Below are 11487 nucleotides of genomic sequence, written 5' to 3'. Positions count from 1 at the left end.
ACACAGATGAAGCTTCTATGTTGATGTAATAGCCAGTAAGAAGTAGTACAATTCAAGTTTTAGGGATCGATTATTGACTTTTTAGCTAGCTTTGGTGCCTTGGACATGAGCTACGACCTTAAGTTTCTGCATGAAAGGAGGACTAGCAGCCGAGTTGCAGGGGAGAATGTAAAAAGTGTTCATATGAAGTAAAGACCTGAGTAATCCGTCCGTTTTCGTCATTTGTTATCGAATCGACTTAAAGCCAGATCGTCACATTGGCCGCTCTGCTCTTAGAAACGGTTGTACTTATCGTCTGCAAAGCTATGTCGCGTGTTGCCGTAGGCGGAAACAGAAAAGCACCATAGTAGAACACAGATGAAGCTTCTAAGTTGATGTAATAGCCAGTAAGAAGTAGACCAATTAGAGATTTAGGTATCGATTATTGACTTTTTAGCTGGCTTTGGTGCCTTGGACATGAGCTAGGACTTTAAGATTCTGCATAAAAGGAGGACTAGCAACCCAGTTGCACGGGAGAATGTGAAAAGTGTTCATATGTATTAAAAACCTGAGACATCCGTCCGTTTTCATCATTTGTTATCGAATCGACTTAAAGCCAGATCGTCACATTGGCCGCTCTTCTCTCTGAAACGGTTGTACTTATCGTCTGCAAAGCTATGTCGCGTGCTGCGGTATGCGGAGACACTAAAAGCACCATAGTAGAACACAGATGAAGCTTCTAAGTTGATGTAATAGCCAGTAAGAAGTAGTACAATTCAAGTTTTACGTATCGATTATTGACTTTTTAGCTGGCTTTGGTGCCTTTTACATGAGCTAGTACCTTAAGATTCTGCATGAAAGGAGGACTAGCAGCCGAGTTGCACGGGAGAATGTGAAAAGTGTTCATATGTAGTAAAAACCTTAGAAAACCATCCGTTTTTGTCATATCTTATCGAATCGACTTAAAGCCAGATCGTCACATTGGCCGCTCTTCTCTCTGAAACGGTTGTACTTATCGTCTGCAAAGCTATGTCGCGTGCTGCGGTATGTGGCGACACTAAAAGCACTATAGTAGAACACAGATGAAGCTTCTAAGTTGATGTAATAGCCAGTAAGAAGTAGTACAATTCAAGTTTTAGGTATCGATTATTGACTTTTTAGCTGACTTTGGTGCCTTGGACATGAGCTAGGACCTTAAGATTCTGCATGAAAGGAGGACTAGCAGCCGAGTTGCACGGGAGAATGTGAAAAGTGTTCATATGTAGTAAAAACCTGGGAAATTCGTCCGTTTTCGTCATTTGTTATCGAATCGACTTAAAGCCAGATCGTCACATTGGCCGCTCTGCTCTCGGGAACGGTTGTACTTATCGTCTGCAAAGCTATGTCGCTTGTTGCCGTAGGCGGAAACAGAAAAGCACCATAGTAGAACACAGATGAAGCTTCTAAGTTGATGTAATAGCCAGTAAGAAGTAGTAGAATTCATGTTTTTGGTATCGATTATTGACTTTTTTGCTGGCTTTGGTACCTTGGACATGAGCTAGTACCTTAAGATTCTGCATGAAAGGGGGACTAGCAACCGAGTTGCACGGGAGAATGTGAAAAGTCTTCATATGTAGTAAAAACCTGAGAAATCCGTCCGTTTTCGTCATTTGTTATCGAATCGACTTAAAGCCAGATCGTCACATTGGCCGCTCTTCTCTCTGAAAAAGTTGTACTTATCGTCTGCAAAGCTATGTCGCGTGCTGCGGTATGCGGACACAATAAAAGCACCATAGTGGAACACAGATGAAGCTTCTAAGTTGATATAATAGCCAGTAAGAAGTAGTACAATTAAAGTTTTAGGTATTGGTTAATGACTTTTACCCTTCTTTGGTGCCTTGGACACGAGCTAGGAAATAAAGATTTTGCATGAAGGAGGACCATCAGCCGAGTTACACGGGAGAATATGAAAAGTGTTCATATGTAGTAAAAACCTGAGAAATCCGTCCGTTTTCGTCATTTGTTATCGAATCGTCTTAAAGCCAGATCGTCACAATGGCCGCTCATTTCTCTGAAACGGTTGCACTTATCGTCTTTAAAACTATGTCGCGTGCTGCGGTATGCGGAGAAACTAAAAGCACCGTAGTAGAACACAGATGAAGCTTCTAAGTTGATGTAATAGCCAGGAAGAAGTAGTACAATTCAAGTTTTAGGTATCGATTATTGACTTTTTAGCTGGCTTTGGTGCCTTGGACATGAGCTAGGACCTTAAGATTCTGCATGAAAGGAGGACTAGCAGCCAAGTTGCACGGGAGAATGTGAAAAGTGTTCATATGTAGTAAAAACCTGAGAAATCCGTCCGTTTTTGTCATTTGTTATCGAATCGACTTAAAGCCAGATCGTCACATTGGCCGTTCTTCTTTCTGAATCGGTTGTACTTATCGTCTGCAAAGCTATGTCGCGTGCTGCGGTATGTGGAGACACTAAATACACCATAGTAGAACACAGATGAAGCTTCTAAGTTGATGTAATAGCCAGTAAGAAGTATTAGAATTCAAGTTTTAGGTATCGATTATTGACTTTTAGCTGGCTTTGGTGCCTTGGACATGAGCTAGGACCTTAAGATTCTGCATGAAAGGAGGACTAGCAGCCAAGTTGCACGGGAGAATGTGAAAAGTGTTCATATGTAGTAAAAACCTGAGAAATCCGTCCGTTTTTGTCATTTGTTATCGAATCGACTTAAAGCCAGATCGTCACATTGGCCGCTCTTCTCTCTGAAACGGTTGTACTTATCGTCTACAAAGCTATGTCGCGTGCTGCTGTATGCGGAGACACTAAAATCACCATAGTAGAACACAGATGGAGCTTCTAAGTTGATGTCATAGCCAGTAAGAAGTAGTACAATTCAAGTTTTAGGTATCGATTATTGACTTTTTAGCTAGCATTGGTGCCTTGGACATGAGCTAGGACCTTAAGATTCTGCATGAAAGGAGGGCTAGCAGCCGAGTAACTCGGGAGAATGTGAAAAGTGTTCATATGTAGTAAAAACCTATGACATTCGTCCGTTTTCGTCATTTGTTATCGAATCGACTTAAAGCCAGATCGTCACATTGGCCGCTCTTCTCTCTGAAACGCTTGTACTTATCGTCTGCAAAGCTATGTCGCATGCTGCGGTATGCTGAGACACTACAAGCAGCATAGTAGAACACAGATGAAGTTTCTAAGTTGATGTTATAGCCAGTAAGAAGTAGTACAATTCAAGTTTTAGGTATCGATTATTGACTTTTTAGCTAGCTTTGGTGCCTTGGATATGAGCTAGGACCTTAAGATTCTGCATGAAAGGAGGACTAGCAGCCGACTAGCACGGGAGAATGTGAAAAGTGTTCATATGTAGTAAAAACCTGAGAAATTCGTCCGTTTTCGTCATTTGTTATCGAATCGACTTAAAGCCAGATCGTCACATTGGCCGCTCTTCTCTCTGAAACGCTTGTAATTATCGTCTGCAAAGCTATGTCGCATGCTGCGGTATGCTGAGACACTACAAGCAGCATAGTAGAACACAGATGAAGCTTCTATGTTGATGTAATAGCCAGTAAGAAGTAGTACAATTCAAGTTTAAGGTATCGATTATTGACTTTTTAGCTAGCTTTGGTGCCTTGGACATGAGCTACGACCTTAAGTTTCTGCATGAAAGGAGGACTAGCAGCCGAGTTGCAGGGGAGAATGTAAAAAGTGTTCATATGAAGTAAAGACCTGAGTAATCCGTCCGTTTTCGTCATTTGTTATCGAATCGACTTAAAGCCAGATCGTCACATTGGCCGCTCTGCTCTTAGAAACGGTTGTACTTATCGTCTGCAAAGCTATGTCGCGTGTTGCCGTAGGCGGAAACAGAAAAGCACCATAGTAGAACACAGATGAAGCTTCTAAGTTGATGTAATAGCCAGTAAGAAGTAGACCAATTAGAGATTTAGGTATCGATTATTGACTTTTTAGCTGGCTTTGGTGCCTTGGACATGAGCTAGGACTTTAAGATTCTGCATAAAAGGAGGACTAGCAACCCAGTTGCACGGGAGAATGTGAAAAGTGTTCATATGTATTAAAAACCTGAGACATCCGTCCGTTTTCATCATTTGTTATCGAATCGACTTAAAGCCAGATCGTCACATTGGCCGCTCTTCTCTCTGAAACGGTTGTACTTATCGTCTGCAAAGCTATGTCGCGTGCTGCGGTATGCGGAGACACTAAAAGCACCATAGTAGAACACAGATGAAGCTTCTAAGTTGATGTAATAGCCAGTAAGAAGTAGTACAATTCAAGTTTTAGGTATCGATTATTGACTTTTTAGCTGGCTTTGGTGCCTTTTACATGAGCTAGTACCTTAAGATTCTGCATGAAAGGAGGACTAGCAGCCGAGTTGCACGGGAGAATGTGAAAAGTGTTCATATGTAGTAAAAACCTTAGAAAACCATCCGTTTTTGTCATTTCTTATCGAATCGACTTAAAGCCAGATCGTCACATTGGCCGCTCTTCTCTCTGAAACGGTTGTACTTATCGTCTGCAAAGCTATGTCGCGTGCTGCGGTATGTGGCGACACTAAAAGCACTATAGTAGAACACAGATGAAGCTTCTAAGTTGATGTAATAGCCAGTAAGAAGTAGTACAATTCAAGTTTTAGGTATCGATTATTGACTTTTTAGCTGACTTTGGTGCCTTGGACATGAGCTAGGACCTTAAGATTCTGCATGAAAGGAGGACTAGCAGCCGAGTTGCACGGGAGAATGTGAAAAGTGTTCATATGTAGTAAAAACCTGGGAAATTCGTCCGTTTTCGTCATTTGTTATCGAATCGACTTAAAGCCAGATCGTCACATTGGCCGCTCTTCTCTCTGAAACGCTTGTACTTATCGTCTGCAAAGCTATGTCGCATACTGCGGTATGCTGAGACACTACAAGCAGCATAGTAGAACACAGATGAAGTTTCTAAGTTGATGTAATAGCCAGTAAGAAGTAGTACAATTCAAGTTTTAGGTATCGATTATTGACTTTTTAGCTGGCTTTGGTGCCTTGGACATGAGCTAGGACCTTAAGATTCTGCATGAAAGGAGGACTAGCAGCCGCGTTGTACGGGAGAATGTGAAAAGTGTTCATATGTAGTAAAAACCTGAGAAATCCGTCCGTTTTCGTCATTTGTTATCGAATCGACTTAAAGCCAGATCGTCACATTGGCTGCTCTTCTCTCTGAAACGGTTGTACTTATCGTCTGGAAAGCTTTTTCGCGTGCTGCGGTATGCGGAGACACTAAAAGCACCATAGTAGAACACAGATGAAGCTTCTAAGATGATGTAATAGCCAGTAAGAAGTAGTACAATTCAAGTTTTAGGTATCGATTATTGACTTTTTAGCTGGCTTTGGTGCCTTGGACATGAGCTAGGACCTTAAGATTCTGCATGAAAGGAGGACTAGCAGCCGAGTTGCACGGGAGAATGTGAAAAGTGTTCATATGTAGTAAAAACCTGAGAAATCCGTCCGTTTTCGTCATTTGTCATCGAATCGACTTTAAGTCAGATCGTCACATTGGCCGCTCTTCTCTCTGAAACGCTTGTACTTATCGTCTACAAAGCTATGTCACGTGCTGCGGTATGTGGAGACACTAAAAGCAAAATAGTAGAACACAGATAAAGCTTCTAAGCTGATGTAATAGCCAGTAAGAAGTAGTACAATTCAAGTTTTAGGTATCGATTATTGACTTTTTAGCTGGCTTTGGTGCCTTCGACATGAGCTAGGACCTTAAGATTCTGCATGTAAGGAGGACTAGCAGCCGAGTTGCACGGGAGAATGTGAAAAGTGTTCATATGCAGTAAAAACCTGAGACATCCGTCCGTTTTCGTCATTTGTTATCGAATCGACTTAAAGCCAGATAGTAACATTGGCCGCTCTTATCTCCGAAACGCTTGTACTTATCGTCTGCAAAGCTATGTCGCGTGCTGCGGTATGCGGAGACACTAAAATCACCATAGTAGAACACAGACCAAGCTTCTAAGTTGATGTAATAGGCAGTAAGAAGTAGTACAATTCAAGTTTTAGGTATCGGTTATTGACTTTTTAGCTGGCTTTGGTGCCTTGGACATAAGCTAGGACCTTAAGATTCTGCATGAAAATAGGACTAGCAGCCGAGTTGCAGGGGAGAATGTAAAAAGTGTTCATATGAAGTAAAAACCTGAGAAATCCGTCCGTTTTCGTCATTTGTTATCGAATCGACTTAAAGCCAGATCATCACATTGGCCGCTCTGCTCTCGGAAACGGTGCACTTATCGTCTGCAAAGCAATGTCGCGTTTTGCCGTAGGCGGAAACAGAAAAGCACCATAGTAGAACACAGATGAAGCTTCTAAGTTGATGTAATAGCCAGTAAGAAGTAGTACAATTCAAGTTTAAGGTATCGATTATTGACTTTTTAGCTGGCTTTGGTGCCTTGGACATGAGCTAGTACCTTAAAATTCTGCATGAAAGGAGGACTAGCATCCGAGTTGCACGGGAGAATGTGAAAAGTGTTCATATGTAGTAAAAACCTTAGAAATCCATCCGTTTTCGTCATTTGTTATCGAATCGACTTAAAGCCAGATCGTCACATTGGCCGCTCTTCTCTCTGAAACGGTTGTACTTATCGTCTGCAAAGCTATGTCGCGTGCTGCGGTATGTGGAGACACTAAAATTACCATAGTAGAACACAGATGAAGCATCTAAGTTGATGTAATAGCCAGTAAGAAGTAATCCAATTCAAGTTTTAGGTATCGATTATTGACTTTTTAGCTTGCTTTGGTGCCTTCGACATGAGCTAGGACCTTAAGATTCAGCATGAAAGGAGGACTAGCAGCCGAGTAGCACGGGAGAATGTGAAAAGTGTTCATATGTAGTAAAAACCTGAGAAATTCGTCCGTTTTCGTCATTTGTTATCGAATCGACTTAAAGCCAGATCGTCACATTGGTCGCTCTTCTCTCTGAAACGGTTGTACTTATCGTCTGCAAAGCTATGTCGCATGCTGCGGTATGCTGAGACACTACAAGCAGCATATTAGAACACAGATGAAGCTTCTAAGTTGATGTAATAGCCAGTAAGAAGTAGTACAATTCAAGTTTTAGGTATCGATTATTGACTTTTTAGCTAGCTTTGGTGCCTTGGACATGAGCTAGGACCTTAAGATTCAGCATGAAAGGAGGACTAGCAGCCGAGTAGCACGGGAGAATGTGAAAAGTGTTCATATGTAGTAAAAACCTGAGAAATTCGTCCGTTTTCGTCATTTGTTATCGAATCGACTTAAAGCCAGATCGTCACATTGGCCGCTCTGCTCTCGGAAACGGTTGTACTTATCGTCTGGAAAGCTATGTCGCGTGTTGCCGTAGGCGGAAACAGGAAAAGCACCATAGTAGAACACAGATGAAGCTTCTAAGTTGATGTAATAGCCAGTTAGAAGTAGTCCAATTCAAGTTTTAGGTATCGATTATTGACTTTTTAGCTGGCTTTGGTGCCTTGGACATGAGCTAGGACCGTAAGATTCTGCATGAAAGGAGGACTAGCAGCCGAGTTGCAGGGGAAAATGTGAAAAGTGTTCATATGTAGTAAAAACCTGAGAAATCCGTCCGTATTCGTCATTTGTTATCGAATCGACTTAATGCCAGATCGTCACATTGGCCGCTCTGCTCTCGGAAACGGTTGTACTTATCGTCTGCAAAGCTATGTCGCGTGTTGCCATAGGCGGAAACAGGAAAAGCACCATAGTAGAACACAGATGAAGCTTCTAAGTTGATGTAATAGCCAGTAAGAAGTAGTACAATTAAAGTTTTAGATATCGGTTAATGGCATTTACCCTTCTTTGGTGCCTTGGACACGAGCTAGGAAATTAAGATTTTGCATGAAGGAGGACTATCAGCCGAGTTGCACGGGAGAATGTGAAAAGTGTTCATATGTAGTAAAAACCTGAGAAATCCGTACGTTTTCGTCATTTGTTATCGAATCGACTTAAAGCCAGATCGTCACATTGGCCGCTCTTCTCTCTGAAACGGTTGTACTTATCGTCTGTAAAACTATGTCGCGTGCTGCGGTATGCGGAGAAACTAAAAGCACCGTAGTAGAACACAGATGAAGCTTCTAAGTTGATGTAATAGCCAGGAAGAAGTAGTACAATTCAAGTTTTAGGTATCGATTATTGACTTTTTAGCTGGCTTTTGTGCCTTGGACATGAGCTAGGACCTTAACATTCTGCATGAAAGGATTACTACCAGCCGAATTGCACGGGAGAATGTGAAAAGTGTTCATATGTATTAAAAACCTTAGAAATCCGTCCGTTTTCGTCATTTGTTATCGAATCGACTTAAAGCCAGATCGTCATATTGGCCGCTCTTCTCTCTGAAAAAGTTGTACTTATCGTCTGCAAAGCTATGTCGCCTGCTGCGGTATGCGGACACACTAAAAGCACCATATTAGAAAACAGATGAAGCTTCTAAGTTGATGTAATAGCCAGTAAGAAGTAGTACAATTAAAGTTTTAGGTATCGGTTAATGACATTTACCCTTCTTTGGTGCCTTGGACACGAGCTAGGAAATTAAGATTTTGCATGAAGGAGGACAATCAGCCGAGTTGCACGGGAGAATGTGAAAAGGGTTCATATGTAGTAAAAACCTGAGAAATCCGTCCGTTTTCGTCATTTGTTATCGAATCGACTTAAAGCCAGATCGTCACATAGGCCGCTCTGCTCTCGGAAACGATTGTACTTATCGTCTGCAAAGCTACGTCGCGTGTTGCGGTATGGGGAGACACTAAAGCACCATAGTAGAACACAGATGAAGCTTCTAAGTTGACGTAATAGCCAGTAAGAAGTAGTACAATTCAAATTTTAGGTTTCGATTATTGGCTTTTTAGTTGGCTTTGGTGCCTTGGACAAAAGCTAGGACCTTAACATTCTGTATGAAAGGAATACTAGCAGCCGATTTGCATGGGAGAATGTGAAAAGTGTTAATATGTAGTAAAAAGTCGAGAAATCCGTCCGTTTTCGTCATTTGTTATCGAATCGACTTAAAGCCAGATCGTCAAATTAGCCGCTCTTCTCTCTGAAACGGTTGTACTTATCGATTGCAAAGCTATGTCGCGTGCTGCGGTATGCGGAGACACTAAAAGCACCATAGTAGAACACAGATGAAGCTTCTAAGTTGATGTAATAGCCAGTAAGAAGTAGTACAATTCAAGTTTTAGGTATCGATTATTGACTTTTTAGCTAGCTTTGGTGCCTTGGACATGAGCTAGGACCTTAAGATTCTGCATGAAAGGAGGACTAGCAGCCGAGTTGCACGGGAGAATGTGAAAAGTGTTCATATGTAGTAAAAACCTGAGAAATCCGTCCGTTTTCGTCATTTGTTATCGAATCTACTTAAAGCCAGATCGTCACATTGGCCGCTCTACTCTCTGAAACGGTTGTACTTATCGTCTACAAAGCTATGTCGCGTGCTGCGATATGCGGAGACATTAAAAGCACCATAGTAGAACACAGATGAAGCTTCTAAGTTGATATATTAGCCAGTAAGAAGTAGTACAATTAAAGTTTTAAGGTATCGGTTATTGACTTTTTACCCTTCTTTGGTGCCTTGGACACGAACTAGGAACTTAAGATTTTGCATGAAGGAGGACTAGCAGCCGAGTAGCACGGGAGAATGTGAAAAGTGTTCATATGTAGTAAAAACCTGAGAAATTCGTCCGTTTTCGTCATTTGTTATCGAATCGACTTAAAGCCAGATCGTCACATTGGCCGCTCTGCTCTCGGAAACGGTTGTACTTATCGTCTGGAAAGCTATGTCGCGTGTTGCCGTAGGCGGAAACAGGAAAAGCACCATAGTAGAACACAGATGAAGCTTCTAAGTTGATGTAATAGCCAGGAAGAAGTAGTACAATTCAAGTTTTAGGTATTGATTATTGACTTCTTAGCTGGCTTTGGTGCCTTCGACATGAGCTAGGACCTTAAGATTCTGCATGTAAGGAGGACTAGCAGCCGAGTTGCACGGGAGAATGTGAAAAGTGTTCATATGCAGTAAAAACCTGAGACATCCGTCCGTTTTCGTCATTTGTTATCGAATCGACTTAAAGCCAGATAGTAACATTGGCCGCTCTTATCTCCGAAACGCTTGTACTTATCGTCTGCAAAGCTATGTCGCGTGCTGCGGTATGCGGAGACACTAAAATCACCATAGTAGAACACAGACCAAGCTTCTAAGTTGATGTAATAGGCAGTAAGAAGTAGTACAATTCAAGTTTTAGGTATCGGTTATTGACTTTTTAGCTGGCTTTGGTGCCTTGGACATAAGCTAGGACCTTAAGATTCTGCATGAAAATAGGACTAGCAGCCGAGTTGCAGGGGAGAATGTAAAAAGTGTTCATATGAAGTAAAAACCTGAGAAATCCGTCCGTTTTCGTCATTTGTTATCGAATCGACTTAAAGCCAGATCATCACATTGGCCGCTCTGCTCTCGGAAACGGTGCACTTATCGTCTGCAAAGCAATGTCGCGTTTTGCCGTAGGCGGAAACAGAAAAGCACCATAGTAGAACACAGATGAAGCTTCTAAGTTGATGTAATAGCCAGTAAGAAGTAGTACAATTCAAGTTTAAGGTATCGATTATTGACTTTTTAGCTGGCTTTGGTGCCTTGGACATGAGCTAGTACCTTAAAATTCTGCATGAAAGGAGGACTAGCATCCGAGTTGCACGGGAGAATGTGAAAAGTGTTCATATGTAGTAAAAACCTTAGAAATCCATCCGTTTTCGTCATTTGTTATCGAATCGACTTAAAGCCAGATCGTCACATTGGCCGCTCTTCTCTCTGAAACGGTTGTACTTATCGTCTGCAAAGCTATGTCGCGTGCTGCGGTATGTGGAGACACTAAAATTACCATAGTAGAACACAGATGAAGCATCTAAGTTGATGTAATAGCCAGTAAGAAGTAATCCAATTCAAGTTTTAGGTATCGATTATTGACTTTTTAGCTTGCTTTGGTGCCTTCGACATGAGCTAGGACCTTAAGATTCTGCATGTAAGGAGGACTAGCACCCGAGTTGCACGGGAGAATGTGAAAAGTGTTCATATGTAAAAAAATACCTGAGAAATCCGTCCGTTTTCGTCATTTGTTATCGAATCGACTTAAAGCCAGATCGTCACATTGGTCGCTCTTCTCTCTGAAACGGTTGTACTTATCGTCTGCAAAGCTATGTCGCATGCTGCGGTATGCTGAGACACTACAAGCAGCATATTAGAACACAGATGAAGCTTCTAAGTTGATGTAATAGCCAGTAAGAAGTAGTACAATTCAAGTTTTAGGTATCGATTATTGACTTTTTAGCTAGCTTTGGTGCCTTGGACATGAGCTAGGACCTTAAGATTCAGCATGAAAGGAGGACTAGCAGCCGAGTAGCACGGGAGAATGTGAAAAGTGTTCATATGTAGTAAAAACCTGAGAAATTCGTCCGTTTTCGTCATTTGTTATCGAATCGA

The sequence above is a fragment of the Schistocerca gregaria genome, unplaced genomic scaffold (genome assembly GCF_023897955.1).
Source record: "Schistocerca gregaria isolate iqSchGreg1 unplaced genomic scaffold, iqSchGreg1.2 ptg000199l, whole genome shotgun sequence".
NCBI classification, from domain to species: Eukaryota; Metazoa; Arthropoda; class Insecta; order Orthoptera; family Acrididae; genus Schistocerca; species Schistocerca gregaria.
Note: the sequence above shows the minus strand (reverse complement) of the source record.